This window comes from Carettochelys insculpta, chromosome 14 (assembly GCF_033958435.1).
Source record: "Carettochelys insculpta isolate YL-2023 chromosome 14, ASM3395843v1, whole genome shotgun sequence".
Classification (NCBI taxonomy): domain Eukaryota; kingdom Metazoa; phylum Chordata; order Testudines; family Carettochelyidae; genus Carettochelys; species Carettochelys insculpta.
Window position 1 is genome coordinate 16,812,501 of NC_134150.1, and position 15,634 is coordinate 16,828,134.

Here is a 15,634-nt window from a genome sequence, read left to right on the forward strand (position 1 = left end):
TATAATGGAAACCACTTCAAGTCAGGGGGTGCTGCAGCTCCCTAGTTCCAGCAGCGGCCCCCCCCCCCTCCGTCCCTTCCCCCGCCCCACCTCGCACCCTCGGGCAACAAACGCACCCAAGGGACCAACTCGCGCACCCAGGCCCGCTCCGGGACCTGGCGAAATTCTGCCCAACTCCCCGAAGCCCAGCAATGTTTGTGTGGCCAGGCACGGAAAACCTGGCTTTCAGATCCCCTTCCCCCGACGACGGTGGAGGGGAGTAGGTCTGGTGGCTCAGCCAGTAGGTCTTCATGAGAAACGTGCCCGGTTTGGAGAAGGCCCTCCCACAGCCTGGATCACAGGGGTCTCCCTTTTCTGCTAACACTAGCCTAAGGAGGCGTTGCTTCTAATTAGTGACTAGTTTCTGTATTGATTGGTGGGGATGTTCTTCTCTCAGTATGGAAACCTCCTTTTACTTCCTGTCTGAAAGGGCAAAGGGGGTGATGGATCATCTGCATTATGGCACCTGTGTGGGGAGAGGAAAAGTTCTTCCCATGGTTTTCCATCATCCATTTTAGGGGCTTGGTTGGCCTTGGCACACTAGGAGCTGAATGTCCCTTGCAGCTGAGGGCCAGTGGAACTATAGAGTCAGTGAACATTTTCCTATCCCTCATATACTGCAGTCCTGTGCAATTGCATGCTTTGTTTATGTGCAGAGCTGGCCTTTTTGGGGCTAATTTTCCCACCATTTATCTTTTACAAAGACATAACCTTACACTCAGATTATCTGTTTCTATAATGGCTGCCAGCCTCTATCACTTTTTCCCCTTATCCCCATTGCTGCTTTGAAAGACTGGAGGTGTTCTGTGAGCAGGAGGTCAGGGTAGACAATCATGATGTCGCCTTCTGGCTTTCAAGTCTATGACTGCAGGCATAGTTAGAGATAGTGGCATAGCTTTGTTACTCTAACAGGAACCAACTGGTTACTTGGGGTGGGGGGTAAGAAGGGTAGGGAAGCATGACAAATAGCATTTGTGAATTTCCACGTGGAATCTGTGTGTCATGGCAGACTGGATTTCCTGTGACTGTATTTTTGTGTACCTTTTACTCACATGCATCTTGCTGAGTCTTTATGGTTGGTATGAAAAGGTTAAAAAGAGATCTACAAAGTTGGTTCCAGTGTCAGCAGACAAGAATTGGGCTATTGTGAAGTTTTCCTTGTTTTAAAATAATTTTTGAAAACCGTTTGAACTCTGAGTATTGTTGAGAATCCATGATGTTATCTGTCCTAACAAGTTATTTTTTCCAGCGTTTTGAACACAGTGGCTATGACATATATCTGACTATCATAGCCCCTTTTATATCAAGTGGTTATGATGTTATGGAGCTGAAACCAGAAGTTACCAAGATGCAGTGAGGTAACTGTTTGGGCAACTGTTAACTGGAGAACATGTTCAAACAAAATTATCATGATGATGGATGTTAAATGAACTAAAGATGGATACAATCAAATTTTTATAAGCACATTGATTTAAAAACTGTTATAGAATCTCCATGTCAGAGGGCACTCTAGCAAAATAATTTGGAAAGATAAACTTCATCATTTAGTGTACTCCAAGACTTTTGGTCATGATCTTATAGTTTGAATAGTATGCTTCTGGAAAAAAAATAGCATCTTAGCAGGTAGGTGAAATTAATGCTTCTGCACCGTCAGGAACAGCCTTTGATTCCTTGTCTTCTCTGTGTATTGTGCAGTACTCTTAAGGGTGATCAAAGACAGCAGGCATTAATATCCTGTCACACAAGATTTAAATTTAAGATGAATAAGTCATTAGGAACTATAGAGACACTAGTCAGATTTAATGTTAGATGCACTGAAATAGCATGTGATGTTTTAGGACAGAAGTTTTACAAATAAACTCATCCCAAATAGTCATTCTTTAGAACATAATGAAGTATTTAAAATTTACCATTAAGAGTTATTTAAAATCTGTTATTTTGTCACTCCAAGAAAACAGCTGTCTGCAAAATGTACACATAAAAGCCAAGGCCCAGAATATGTATGTGCTGTATTGTGTGAACTGCATTCTTTCTGAGTTTTCAGTAAATTTATGTGACAATGCTGCAATGGCTTTAGCATGTTTACTCATGAAAGTCATTGAAAGGTTAGGCAAATGTTTGGCTAACATTTTATTATCTCATATATAAAATAGAAGTATTTAATCAGAAATTCAGTGGGTTGGTCTTTTTTATAGCAACACAAAAGTGTCAAAACTTTGGATTCTTTTTATTGAACAAAACCCTGATGTATTGAAGACATACTGCATGTGAAATGCTGTTTCATAATACTTTCTTTTGAAATACACTCCCATTTATGTTTGTAAATAATCCTTGCTCTCAAATGTATATTAGATTATTGGGAAAGTCAGACTTCCACCTTAAACAAAAAACTGGAATGTATTTCTTACAGACTAGCAGTATTTTAGTTTCTATCCTGTGTGTCACTTTAACCGCATGATATTGTGTACCTCCACATTTCAGGACAAGCTCCTGTAAATGAAGCTCTTCTGTAATTAGTATATGAAGTGTTACAGACTATAGGAGGAAGAAGGAGAGAGTATAACTATTTCTAGTGCATGTTCTGAAAATGGCATTGGAAACAAAAAGAATCACAGTATGAAAGATTCATACAGGCCTCGGGTCATGACTTTCCTTGGTCAGGGGGATCCCATTTGGTGGACAGGCCACTAGACTTTCAAAATATTTTATTCTATGATAAAGTACTACATGTACAGGAAATAGTCATATGGCATTGAAAAACTCTCAGATCGAAAAGCTAATCTGACAATAACCTTTGACACTTTTTTATTTAATAAAATTAGACATTTGTCATTTATTTTTAATGTTTTCTATTTCATCATTGCTTTTAAGTGGCAGTTTTCACCATGAGGCATTGTTATTTCACTTAGCTAACTTTTACATCAATCTGGGTACAGCTGGCATAATTAGTTTAAACTGAATATTAATGTATTCAATATAAAACATTTCCCATGCCTTCTAAAGCATAGATATCTCTAAATATCTTTGAGTTTTTATAGATGATCAAGTAAGTTTTAAGATGCTAAGATTTGCATACCCTTCTAATGACTGGAAAATACCCTTTTCTAGTCCAGAATAAAATGAGTGTAAATTACATTTTCTGATATTGACTAATGTGAAGTCTGAAGAGTATCTTGGTTAATGGTGGAATTTTGGGCTACTATGTCTTTCATACCTCTGTGTTTGTGCATGCACATGATGCTAACTAGAATGTATGAGAGAGAATTTCTTCCTTCTCTTTTACTCATCCATATCTTTGGCTTTGAAAAAGTCCATCATATATAACTTGTAGTCTGGGGAGTTCGCAGCCTAGTAAAATGTCACAGTACAAGTTTCTATGGAAATAATTGAGATGTAATAAATAAAGTCACTCTGAGGTCACAGGTTTCCCAATTCAACTGAAAAGGAAAACAAGTATAAATTATATAGGTCTATGCACAGAATTTATTGCTTCTTCAAATAGGTTTTTATTTGGTATTATAGAATAGTATTTAGTAACCACTGTTGAGATGTGTGCATCCAGTTCCATGCCAAAAGCTTAATAAGTACTACAATGAGATAACTGTGCCAGTGACAGAAGGGAGTTTTCCACATGTAAAACCCAGGTTGACTGCATATTCATAGTAAAAGTAAGAAATAGTAAAATCTCTGTCATTACAGTTGCAAACTAATTTGACAGGAGTATCAAATGCCAATTTTAAATAGTATGGAATGAAGATTTGTGACGCGCAGCTGGATGACAGAACAAACCTGCACTTGTACTGTAACCCTGGATTTCTGGTTCAGTATAATAAAAAGTTGCAACAATCACTGTATTAGTAACCCTCCATTTAGGTTGGTTGCTGTGGAATTTTCCCTGATGTGGGATTTAAGTCTGGAATTAAATACATGGATTTATTTTAACCATTAATTTGAATGGGCACATTTCAAGGAATCCAACCTTACAAGTTGGTTGATTGGACAGAACATTCTACTTCATTTAAGTAAAGCTGACTTAGAGGGGGGTTATAGCATGAAAGCAGGTGATATGGTGAGTTCATGGCAACTTTTAACATAATTATGTCTTTTATAGACTAAATGCTGTGTCAACAGTTAGTGCTGTAAGATGCATGGCTGTCCTAAAGATGTTTTTCATCTTAAATATGTGCTTGTAGATTGTTCACTTTTGAAGACTTCTTTTTTAATCAAAATCTTTTTGTCAAGTTGTCAGTAATATGTTTTGTCAGTGGCATTTATGGTTAAAATTTGCAAAGAAGAGATGTACTTTTATTCCTATCAAAACAAATCAGCTGAATGTGAGCTTTGGAACCATACTGCATGTGTGAAGATCGCAGTGCACCATTATTTTCTCTTATAGAAGTGATCTTTAATAAGGTAAACTTGGTAAAGATATTTCTTTTTTTTTCCCCCTAACTTTATAGAGGTGTATTCTCAAGTTGCCATTTCACTGACGATGAGGATTATTAATGGTTTCTGTTAAAACCTATATTAAATAGTAGCATATGTTATAGTTTACTTATGTTTGAGAACCAATTAAGTAAGAGGGCATGTGAAGTACTAGGCTCCTGGTAATAGAACCAGGTTCTATGTAATTTAGTTGAGGAATTCCTTGAATACAATTTGTGGGAACCACATTCATATTGACACAAGGTTTTAAACATCAGATACTGTTGGTTGCTGAATTTGACAGTTCTGCAAATTGCTGTCAGATTGCAATGGTATTTTGTGCATAAACATGCTTGTCAGTAATCAAACTGTTTTGCAAAAAGGGTGCGCTAATTAAGTCTAGATTTGTTATCCTACTTGAAGTTGTAGAATGGCTGTCATTTTTTTTCTTTTAGTTGGCAAAAATGCTGATAGAAACTTTTGATTCACAGCATACCTGCCTCATTTGTGTCAGTCAGGAAAAAGCAGGGTTCCTCTGTACTTCATTGAATGCAAAGTAAATAAAAATACTTCACCGTTTTTTGAGGCTCCAATTAGTTGATTGCTATGAATGATCTTTAAAGGAATGCTGTTTTACCTATCTGCTCATACAAAGATTTGATTTTTAATGTCTTGTGAAAGGGATTCTCTTTGTCTTGATTGATGTCAGGAATAAAAGCGTGATGGTAATATCCCTTTGAAAGCTATTGTATTGTCAGCTCTGGCTGACAGCAGGAGGCCCTCCTAGTGCTATAGATTAGCGCTGTGAAAACACTGACATTTTCTTTGTTATATTGCTGTTGTTCTGCTTGCAAAGTCAATTATACAATGTCGGAGCTCTGTTACAGAGTTGACTGTGGAAGTAACAATGTCTTTCATATGTGTCTTAAAGATATAATTTCCCTTTTTTTCCCAGCTGATAGAGAAGAATTTGATGGTAGTGGAACAGTACGTTCTGCAAATTAAATTTTGACAAGCATAATCATAATTGCCAAATACAATAGACTTGTGTGATTATCCTTTAATTTTACAGTTCATTCAAGTTTCAGAGGATTCTTATTGATAGAGAAGGCAGCAGCTAAAATAGATAAAACTACTATCAAGTGAGATTACACTCTTGATTTGTTCTCTGCGTAGCACTGCATTTTTGTGATTTAGCATCACTGAAGATGATGTTGGTTCTTTGTGGTGTGGATGCTATGAGAACATTTAAACCCATGCAGTACATTGAGCAAGCACCTTTTGATTTTTCCCTTATGTAGTAGTTTTTAAATTTGCATGTGTAGCTTGATAGAAGAGTCCACTGAGAGTTCCCAGGAGCCCCAGAAGTTGTTTTGTTTTATTTTATTTTTTTTTCCTTTCTCCTCTGGTCTAATTTCCTGAGGAGGAGCTCTGTATTGCTTAACTAGCTTGCTGATTGGAACTCAAGTATTATATGCAAAAGCCTTTTAAGTCTGATCCGTTTGGTCCTAATACAGTAAACTCTTCCCTATCTGGTGTTCTATCATCCAGAACTCTCAAGTAACCAGCATTTTAAGCATAAGTAAATTTTAGTTACATTTTCCATGAATATAGTAGAGTAAAAATAAATAGAAATAAATATAGTATAAGTTTACAAAGTACAGTATTACTTTTGTTGGTAAATGAAGTACTCTGCATATATTTTTGTTTTTCTTAATATCTAATCTTGTTTTTCTTTAGTGTTAGGCATTGCTAGCTATACGTTTCTATTATCCAGAATATTTGAAAATCCAGCAACTTCCTGGTCCCAGGACTCCCAGATATGGAAGTTTACTATAGGTGTAACTATTAAATGTAAGGGAAAAATTAAAATTAGTATGGCAGATAAAGTGGAGGGCTTAGACAAAAATTAGCAGAAGATAGAAATCTCATCCTTTTAGTCATGTTATAGCAAATGCTAACAACTGGAAGATAACATTACAAACCAATAGATGTTAGTAGGGAATGTGTATTGTGTTTTCTCTAAAACATACTTGTGAAAAATCAGAGCAGCATAAAGAGTATAATTCATTATTGAATTGCCTCAAATGACAAATAACTATCAGAAAGCCCTTGTTGAGAGTGTTAATTGTGGGATTTCTAATTTACTAAAAATGAATAGAGTAACAAAAGATTCCATAGTTACCAGTAATTTATAAAGATTTATTTTGTTTTTCTTCAATAATTGAAAATTAATGTCTTGAAGTGAAAGCAGATGTTCTTGCCATCCTCTGAACTGGATATAAAAAATTATGTCTTACAGATGTGTTAAAAAGTATGTAAACACAAACTGTCTTACTCTAAACTGGCTTTTGGTTTGGCTCTATTGATTGACTCGTGCCAAATTAACTTTATTTTAAACCTACTTGATTAACTAGATTGAAATAATTTCAGTATGAAAAATGCATGTGATGGTATCAAGGAATCAATAATTACAATGAACATTTACAAAACAGGTTGTTTGTGGGTCTGTAAATTGCAATAGTTATTTATATTCTGGGGCTCACCTTTACTTTGCTTTTATAAATAGTGTTTACAGAGATATTTTTACAACAATAATTCAGTCTCTTGTCATTTATTTTCTATTTGTAGGGTCAAGCTTGTGGTGCTCCACAACACTTTAAAAATATGAAACCCACTAATTGATTTAAAAAGAGATACATTTACCCTCATACTTAATCCCAAACTGTATCTTCTAGCTAAACTGTGAGCATATTGGCATCCCAAACAACAGATACTAACCAGCCACACTAACTGACCTGCCTTATAAATTCCAAATCAACCCCACTTATCTAGCTTATCAGGTCATTTAATGCGCACTTCCCCAAAATACCTATGACAAAAGATGGCTGCAATGGCATTTCATAGTATTGTGATGAATATACTGTAGAAATGAATTGTTAGTAATATGAGACCTATTACAATGCTATTTTTTAAATATTAGATGACAAATGGAGGAGACTACCTATTTAGGGGAGGGGGTATGAGAATTTACATTTTGTAGATTAGTAAAGTGAGAATTAGTAAGGATCATGACTGTGTAAATGTATTCAATTTAATTGTGGAGTCCAGAACCAAAGCCTTGGGCTATGTTTGTACTTTGTGCAGCTTCTTTCATGCAGTCCATTTGTAAAAGTGGAAAACCAGGTTAGTTGCCTTTTTAGTGAAAAGAAAAAATATAATTTTAAGAAGATACTATATATAAAAACTAACCAGAGACATTTTGTTGAGTGGGCTAAAGGAAAGGCACTAAGATGTTAAATTCTCTTGTGACTTTTTTTTTTCCAGCAAAAGTAGGCATAAGCTTATAATTTTAGTAGTATTTTTAAAATAGCTGTATAGGAGAGACTTGATTAAAAGATATCTGCGGTCCAATGAATTGGTGCGTGTTATTAGCATTTCACTGTATGGTTGCTTTTTCCATATATTGTTGCTGTGAAAGTATGTATCTAAGTGACTTCATTTTGTTGTTTGCATTTGATTAGCAACAAAACCGTTTTGCTTTCTGTCAACAGACTAGGCAACAGAACAATGTGGAGTACTTGCAAATGCCAGTTGTTAATCATATGCAGTGCATTTATTAATTTTTTCTTTTCCCTTTTGGATATGTTAAGTCAACTTTTTAGCATTTTATGTAATTGAAATTTGCCCTATTGTTACCTGGCCATGAATTATTTTTGAAAAGTTGTCATTATCTGCCCTGCTGTGAGGTTTATCTCTTCTGTTCGTCCTAATTAAATAAAACATACTGTTGTTCGCCAGTCTCGTGTTGAACTGAATTACCTGCCTTGGGGCTTAAAGATGGTCATTGGGCTTGCATGTTGCAGCAGCAGATATTAACTCATGTTTACTTTTAGACCTTTATTTTAAAGGGATCAGTTGGTGTTAGTTATCGGGTGAACACATTACAGTATCCTAAGAGCTGTACAAACAGTAATGCTACAGGCTTGTCTACACTGCCACTTCACTGCGCTGTAACTTTCTTGCTCAGGGATGTGAAAATCGCCTCCCCCCAGCTCGAGCACAAGTTACAGCACTGTAAAGCACTGATGTAAACCAACCCCTAGAACTAGGAGACACACTCCCAGTGCTGTTAGCTGCTCTCCTTGTAGAGGTGGTTTACCTACAGTGCTGGGAGAGCTCTCTCCCTGCGCCGATGCCATGACCACACTACCGTATTGAAGTGCTGCCGTGGCTTTGCCTTACCGTTAGCAGTATAGACGGATCATATGTCTACACTGAGAGTTTTTGTGCTCTCCAGTTCACTGGTAATCAGGAACTGGTATAAAAAAAGGACTGGTCTGTGTTCTCACTGACTGCCATATGTGTCAGATCACGTTCTCGTTTGTGGTGCACTGACTGCAGTTATTCCACTGTGCAGCTCCCTCCACTTTGAGGATGAATCTTGTGGGAAGGTGGTGGAGCTCACGGGGCATTCTTGGGTTCCTGCATAGCCTCCTTTCCTCAAACATTGATCAGCTCCAGTAGCTCAGTATTACTTCAGGCGGGGGATTATTTGCTTTTGGAGCAGCCGTTGTCAACTGGCCAGATAAGTGAGCACTTCCCAAGGAAACGGGAAAGGGAGCTTCAGAGTTCCTGGGGCATGACATGGGGTGGAGCAGACATCTGTTTGCCTGCAGTCAAGAGAAGCAGAGGTGCTGGCCAGAGTGGTCACCTGTGCACTGTGGGATAGCCTCCGGAGGCTGAAAGCTGCATAAAAAATGGGCAAGTGTCTTGCATATTGTCACAGAAGTATCACCGGTAAGAGCTGTGTATGTCTTTCATGGTAGTGGTTTTCTTTTTGCAGTGAAACTCTGGAGTTATTGGCAAGTGTTGGTGTTCCTGCAGTTTGTGTGCAGAAAAAGGGACCTTTTTGTGCTTTAAAAGGCACGTGTAGACATGCCTAAAGGGCCTCTTGCTATGAATGTAGAATGGCAAGTACAAATGCAACCCAGCCTTTTGATAGCAGAATGTTTCCAGTACTGGAAAAGACAGGTAGTCCTAGTATTTTTATTAAATACTGTGAGGAGTCAAATGATCTTGATTTGTGGCCTTTTTTTAGAATGCACTCCACCTCTAGGCTTTGTCAGGACAGCTTAATGAAGCTGATTCTCTTGGACCCAGTGTTTTTCTCTTTGTTAGACCAGAAACAGAACAGTGACTGTTGGTTTTTTTTTTCCTTTGTTGTACCTAAGAACCATAGTTATGGGCGATGACCCCATTGGGCTAGGCATTGTACAAACAGAACAAAAAGACTGTTTTCCTGTTACCATTTTCGATAATTGAAACCTGGTAAATAATGTTCTCCTTCAGATTAGTTACAGTCAGACTTAATTCAGGTTAGAGAATTCATTTTAAGATACTCTAGAGAAAAATATATATACAGAGGAAAAACAATTTGTTTAAATGCACTGTATGGATGTTGTGGGACATGTAATGCCCACTCATTTAATTTATTAATGATCTCTTGTGGTTACCAATGTAGTATTAAATGGTTACTGTGTTACAGTTAAGTTTGGAATGTATGATTCATGTAACACCTTCCACAGGTTTGGTCAAATGTAACCAAACGCTGCTTTCCAGATTTTGTTTTTAAATACAAACGGGAAAAAAAGTTCTCTATTCCTGATGTGATATGCATATTTTAACTCTTACCCTTCTCCGGCCCCCAGACTACAAAAAAAATTTCCTTTTTCTCCTCTGTAATGAAAATGTATCCCTCTGTAACAGTCTGCATTGGTTTAATCCACCAGTGCATTGGATCCATAAAAGCTGTTATTGGTTATTGCATGTCAGAATTTCTCCACAGGTCTTTGTGAGCAGTGGGCAGTATTCCTGAGAGAATTCAACAGGGTGGGTTTAGGTTGGTTCCTGGTGCCACCCTTCACATGTTTCTTGATTTCAACACTTGTCTTAGGCTTGGTCTACAGTAAAAAGTTAGGTCAGGCCAGAGACAGTGCTCAGCAGTGGCAAAATCCACACCTCTAAGCAATATAGTTAAGCAGGCCTAAACCCAGGCTGCGTCTAGATTGCCGAGAACTGTCGGTAAAAAATATGCAAGTGCATTGTACAGTTTGTCAAGAGAGGCTTTCCCGACATTTGATCTGTTCGCACGGGACCAAATATGGTGAAAATCTCCGCTCCAGAGACATCTCTTCTTCATGGAATGAGGAAGACAGGGATGTTAGCAGAACACTCCTGATGCAGCAGAATTCTGGCTGGAGACCTCTGGGCATAGCCCGAGTGTAGACAGCTCTTCCTCTTCAGAAAGGTGGATCCCCTGCATAGTGCTGCTGTAGCATTTCAAGTGTGGGCAAGCATTTAGTTCAGTGATTTCTACTTTAATGTTCAGCTAGATTAGTCTTGCTTTCAGTTTGGTGAGTGGTTGGGCTTTAGTCGCTTCCATCATGCATTGAATGTGGAGGGTCCCTTATTAAGCAAGACAGAGCCACTGTACTATACTTTGAAATCCTGTGGCTTTGTGGGGATAAAAAAAGATTAAGTCCTGCACTGGAAGAGAACTAGGCACCATCTACATCTCTTTTTTGAAGTAAATGGAAATTTTTCCATTAACTTTTACAATGGAGCATGATTGGATGCCTAAAATACACAGCAGAGGTATGATTCTGTTCCTATTGAAATTAATGTCAAAATTCTCATTGACATCAATGATGCTGCAACAGGCCTAGTAGTCTTTCAAGGTGAAATCTTAATTCCATTATAGTCAGTGGGAATTTTGCTGTTGACTTCAAGGGGCCAGTATTTCACCCTCCAGTGTTATTTACATAAGGAATGAGAGAGTAAGTGAACTTCCAGATATCCACGGATAATATCCGGCACCCAGTACAACAGAGAACATCTCTTCCATCCTTCATTTGACCGATGTGGTAGGTCAGTTGAAATCTCTAATAGTTGCACCACATTAAAACGGCAGAGACAAAAATGGTGCTCTGGAGCTACATGCAGTGAATGAAACTCAGGAGATGAAGAGGTATACTTAACATCCACTTAAAATGTTGGGTGAAAGTGTGAAATAAAGACATTTCAAAAGTAGTATTCTACCTTATTCCATTATATAACTGGAGTGCGGACAGAGGAAATATACAGGAAAACATGCTAGAGAAAAATGCAATATTTAACGGCTGAGGAAAGAAAAAAGATGTAAACAAAGAAAAACAGAAGGAAAATAAATTAACATCATACTAGTGCTAAAGGAATAAAAACAAGACTAAGGAATGGAGGAAAAAAGTGCTTTGAGCCCAACATATTTTCTTCTGCAGAAATCGAAACATGAGTTACCTGATGACTAGCTGTGACATTTGGCAGAAATGTTATATTAACTCATCTGGAAGTGTGTGTATTTGGTCTTCATTTTTAAATTCCAAATGAACAGAGCATACACACTTGAAAATCCAAACAAAACCTACAAAAAAAAAAAAAAAGGAAAAGCATAAAGGGAAAAATAAGAAAGGTACTAAACATGTAAAAATCTGCATAAAAAGACTTTCTCCTCTCTAGTTCTACCAATATTTTCTTCCTAAAGATTGAACCTGTGCAGTCAGCAGTTTCTCGTCTGGCAACAATTGTAATCCAGCACGCTTTTAGTTAACTGGATAACGACTTATCACGGGTGTGGCCAAGTTTCCCATGGTCCCCTAAATTTGTTTAAAGCCACCGGTCTTGACACTGAGTCCCATGCCATTATTTAGCTGTAATTCACCCCAAATGTCTTTTCGGAGCCCAGTAATCAGTAGATGTGTTGGTCCAGCAAATTCTCCGGTTTGGTGCCAGGAAAGTGTCAGGCACGAAAGGGTGCTTGATTAGAGAGGTTCAACCTATAGTCTATATATAGTTTTTCTTGTCAGACAGTGTACAATGAAATATACTCTCAAAAATTTCTAGTTAAAAATGTAAGCAAAAAATATTATTTAAGACTTGTAACTCCTTGGAGTTTCAACTGTTTTTGTGGCTGTGGCATGTATGAATTTGTGCTCTGAAGAAAGTGTTTAAACAAAAACAAGCAAGCCAGAATGAAAGCCAAACTTTTTGGCTACGTCTACACTAGCCAAAAACTTCTAAATGACCATGCAAATGGCCATTTTGAAGTTTACTAATGAAGCGCTGAAATACATATTCAGCGCCTCATTAGCATGCGGGCGGCTGTGGCACTTCGAAATTGATGCGGCTCGCCACCACGTAGCTCGTCCAGACGGGGCTGCTTTTCGAAAGGACCCCGGCTACTTCGAAGTCCCCTTATTCCTATGAGCAGATAGGAATAAGAGGACTTCGAAATAGCCAGGGGCCTTTTGCTGGGGTGGCTGCTGCAGACCAGCCAGGGAAGGGAAACTTCATTGGGGCTGAGCAGCCTGGGCCCCAGCATGTGGTGGGTAAGGGGCAGCTGGGAATGCTGCTTGGCCTCCCTAGCTGCCCCCACTACCTGTACGTCCCTAGTGGACTAGAAGATCTCAAGGTCGGAATGACTGTATGATGTACTTAATCTGAAACACTGCATGTCAATAAAATGCAATACCAGTCATGTTGAAACAAAACTATGGTTGCCTGAATTACAATTTATATTGACACTTGTGTTTAAAATCTCATGCTTTTTCTTTGATTTCAGTGCAAAAAGGGCTTTAAAAAACAAACAAAAAAAAACCAAACCTTTCCTAGTTTAATATTCCCTGCCTCTTGGCAGGCATAGGACAACCTTTGTAAAACTATGTTTTGTTTTGTTTTTTGGGTAGCTTGTGTTTTGTAACTGTAGTGTTAAAAAGAGTTTCTTGTATTAAATATAATTAAGCTGCTGAACAGTGAAATTTACGTCTTGAGGAAGATCCACAAGGCCTGCATGAAAGTGCCACAATGTGGCCCCCCAGCCTCTGATTTTAAAAGTATAGTAGACAATGTACCTTTTTAACGACCAATAGGAAATGCTACAAGAGAGTGGAAAGTCAAGCCTGGAAGAGATGGAAATCTGTGGAAAATCTCGTGGTTCTCGCTAACTCTCATTTGGCATGTTAGCTACGGTGTTGGTATCTCTCATGGTACTTTAAGGTGCTTCTAAGAGACCTTGGTGAAGCAAGAGCACAAGTTGAAGGAAGATACCCTTTTAGTTGCAATATTCAATTGTGAGACTATTTGTAGTGTAAATTTCAACCTTATGTCAGTGTGGTTCACAGTGTGTGTAAGCCTGACTAGGAGTTGACCAGAGACCTTATTCTCATTTTCTAAAGAGTAGTCCTTTTAATGTCCTTTTTGTTTTTCTTGCCAGTAGGCCTATCTTCACAGTGTGTGTCTAAAGAAAATGTGTAGAAAAAAGAAATTTTAATTTGTCACCGGCTGTTGACCAGCCCTGACCTCCTTGATATGCCTAATTAGCTACGGTTACACTACAGCGATCTGTCGACAGAAGTAACTGTCGGAAAAGATATCCTGACAAAACTTCTGTCAACAACGTGCAGCCGCACACAAAAGCCAATCAGAAGATCACTCCACTCGGTCGACAGAGCGGCTGGACTGCCTGGCTGATCTCTCAACAAAACAGGCACAGCTGTGGAAGCATAGCAGACAGGGCTGCCCATTGTTCTGGATGTCTTGTCTGTCAAGAGAGAGGCCCTCACAGTGTCCCCACAGCTTTTTTTGTCAACAGGATCTGTCAGCAGCGGCATTGTGCCTTATGGCTGAGAGGCAGAACACTGACAGCAAAAGTGTTGAGTTTTGTCAAAAGACTGTGGATGAAATGCATTTTCTGCGTGGACATTTCACTAGTTTTGTCAACAAAACTCGCTGCTGTAACTGTAGCCACTGTAAATGAGGGTTTTGTATCCCTACGCACATCTATCCAAGAACTGCTGTTTCATAGCTTTTAGTGGCAGAACTGATCGTATTAGACCAGTTGTTTTAAATCTATTGTTGTCTCTTGCATACAAAACAAAAAACCTAAGAAAACAAACAGAAGACCATGAGAGGAACAGATTTTAAGGTGCTGGTTAGGTCCTAAAATATTTTTCTAGGCTTTCTATTTGGGGGAGTGGAGGAAAAGGGAAGCAAAGTAACTTATGTTTATTGTCATTCAGAGGTCTGTTTTAAAAGTCCACTTAAATTTGTTGTTTAAAAATTAAATATAGGTTCTGCATTTTTAATTTTTGGAGCTCATTAATTCACTTGTCTGTATGCACATTAAGATGCCTTTTTAATCCTGTATCTGCCTGAGTTATTAGGGATGTTGAATATTGGAGTTAATGTGTTTTTTCTCTACCTGCAAATGTCAGATTGTCTAATGAAAGTTTATCTTGCAAACATAATTCTTAACCCAGAGACAAAAAATATTAAACTAATTTTGAAGTACTTAGCCATGTTAAAACAGCAGTCCACAAACTTTTTGGCTGTGTCTACACTTGCATTCCCTTTTCCAAAGAGGTGTGCAAATGAGGGGAAATTAATGAAAATGCAAATGTGGTGCAGATTTACATATTTGGTATCTCATTGGCATATTATTTTGAAAGAAGAAAGGTATGTAGACATGGCTCTTTCAAAAGTAACCCCCATCTTTCAAAGAACCCTTCTTCCCTTCAGCCTTTGTGTCACACCTTCTCTGTAACCATAATGCAATGTGTCCAGACACCTTTGGGAGCTGGGACCAGGAGTGAGGCTGAGGCCTGGAGTGGGAGCCAGGAACCATGGCCAGTTCTGCCTTCTGAATGTGTGAGCCATGTCCAGGAGTGGTGCTGGGACTAGGAGCTAGGCTCTGGTTGTGAGCCAAGGCTGGCACCAGGCTGTGGTCAAGGCCAAGCCTGGAACTGGGGCAGAGCCCTATCTTCCTGCCTCCCCACGAACATTCCTCTGCACCGGCCTGGGAGTGTGTGCACCCCACAGTTTGGGGAATCGCCATGTTAAAACTATGTACGTGAAATGTAATTTCAGTTCATTGGCAACATATTTTATGTGAAAGCCTCATTTTAAATAACGTGAGAAATATATTTCCTGAGATATGTTTAACGTTAAGACTATTCCTACGTAAACAAGTTTTCCACTACAACAAGGGCTGTTCCTCGGGTTTGCTGGATGAGTACAGTGGTTTCTGCAGTTCTTGCTACCTTTGTCAACCAGGTGCCTTGCCTTCTTTGTAAAT

At 38.5% G+C, this 15,634-nt stretch overlaps 1 protein-coding gene across 2 annotated transcripts in view; it reads left to right on the forward strand.

Moving 5' to 3' along the window:
• Window positions 1-15,634, forward strand: part of ZNF423 (zinc finger protein 423) — a 423,757-nt gene that overhangs the window by 1,127 nt on the left and 406,996 nt on the right. The gene's annotated exons all lie outside the window — the stretch shown is intronic.